Source organism: Frankliniella occidentalis, unplaced genomic scaffold (assembly GCF_000697945.3).
Source record: "Frankliniella occidentalis isolate FOCC.00 unplaced genomic scaffold, Focc_3.1 Scaffold544, whole genome shotgun sequence".
NCBI classification, from domain to species: Eukaryota; Metazoa; Arthropoda; class Insecta; order Thysanoptera; family Thripidae; genus Frankliniella; species Frankliniella occidentalis.
In genome coordinates this window covers 159,692-161,617 of record NW_026267660.1, presented here as the reverse complement: position 1 = coordinate 161,617, position 1,926 = coordinate 159,692, and positions in this window count along the sequence as shown.

Genomic DNA, 1,926 nt, shown 5'->3' with positions numbered 1-1,926 from the left:
TCTCTCTCTCTCTCTCTCTCTCTCTCTCTCTCTCTCTCTCTCGTTCGCTCACTCGCTCGCACGCACCGGTTCTAGTTTATGGAGCGCTGGAGGCTGGAGGGAATGGAGAGAAATGATAAGGATGATAAGAGTCACGGCACAGGTTCCATGAGCATTCCACGGAGCCGGAGGGGTGCTGGAGGTGCTGGAGAAGAACTCCGGGAGTAAAGATGGGGGGCCGATGTGGAAGACGTCAAACAGGGCGAGCAGGAGTTGTAATATTCGGAAGTAGATTGCAGGGCATGTCTGTGCGCCGGGCTTGTACGTGGGCGTGGGGACGCATAAGCCAGAGGCATGAGGACGCGGGAGCCGGGCAACGCGGATGTACGACCTAGACCTGCGAAAAGTAGAATAGCAAACATACATAATCGTTTTTCGAACAAAATAAAAATCGTTTAAAGTGTTGAATAAACGCAATTTCGTGTAAATATCTTACCCGTTTTGTTGGCTGAGCCTTAAAGCAATAAGAAATAAAGAATCTGAATAAAAATAAGAGGCGAAGCCTTAACAATCGAGTCGAGTAGCCCCCAGGAGTTTGGGAGATAACGGCCCAACTTATGGGGATCCAACCTTCCCCAATGGTAAAGTTTACAGGGTTAATGTGAGTCAGAGATATGTTGTTCTGATAGAGAACAACAAAAATTTCTGCGAAACTAATTCTCGAGCAATTATTACCGTTGGAAAGATAACTGAGGTTAAAGTTAAAATGAGCGCTTGCTTCTAAAACGCCTCATGTTGCAGTCTGTGCGTTGGCAAGCCTGCGCATGAGAACGGCATCGTAGAACTGAGGTATATTTCGTACGCGCGACGAGCGCATCGAGTAAATGGGCAAAATGGGTACAAAAAAAACTAAGGAGGAAAGAAGTTGAAAATTACTTCCCCATGATAATTAATTGCCAACATAACAAAATCACAAAACAACGGAAACGCACATCGCTTCCGCGACCAGGGATCAGCCTCTTTGTCTATAACAATGCCTAGTTGGCTGAGCCTTAAAGCCATAAGAAATAAAGAATCTGAATAAAAATAAGAGGCGAAGCCTTACAATCGAGTCGAGTAGCCCCCAGGAGTTTGGGAGATCACGGCCCAACTTATGGGGATCCAACCTTCCCAATGGTAAAGTTTATAAGGTCAATGTGAGTCAGAGATATGTTGTTCTGATGAGAGTACAACAAAAATTGCTGCGAAACTAATTCTCGAGCAATTATTACCGTTGGAAAGATAACCGAGGTCAAGGTTAAAATGAGCGCTTGCTTCTAAAATGCCTCATGTTGCAGTCTGTGCGTTGGCAAGCCTGCGCATGAGAACGGCATGGTAGAACTGAGGTATATTTCGTACGCGCGAGGAGCGGCGTCGAGTAAATGGGCAAAAAGGGTACAAAACATAAAAAATCACAAAACAACGGAAACGCACATCGCTTCCGCGACCAGGGATCAGCCTCTTTGTCTATAACAATGCCTAGTTATTTGTTGAACATTAAACAACTGAACTAACATGAACACCACTCGGTAGGAGAGGGAACGCCGCCGTTACGAAACAGCCAAGTTCCGCATATCTGCAAGCTCTCAGAGCGCCTGGTAGGTAGGCAACATCTGGCCTGCAATGCATACGTGTACCGCGGGGTGGCCTACCCGGAGTTTCACAGGCGCCGAGCTCCCAGTAATTTTGACGCATAGATTATCTGAGAGGAAAAGCAGACGCACTTTCTGGACTTTCTGGGTGATCCCGAAGCTGGGCGTGACTCTGGACGATAACGACAGGGCAGCGGACAGCAGACACACGTGGGGCAGGGCATGGGACTAGAGAGCTGCCACCGTTGCACCGCACGCTTTATGGAGGCTCTCGAGGGACTTCCCTCGGCGGGCAGGGCGGGGCGGCGGCAGGGCG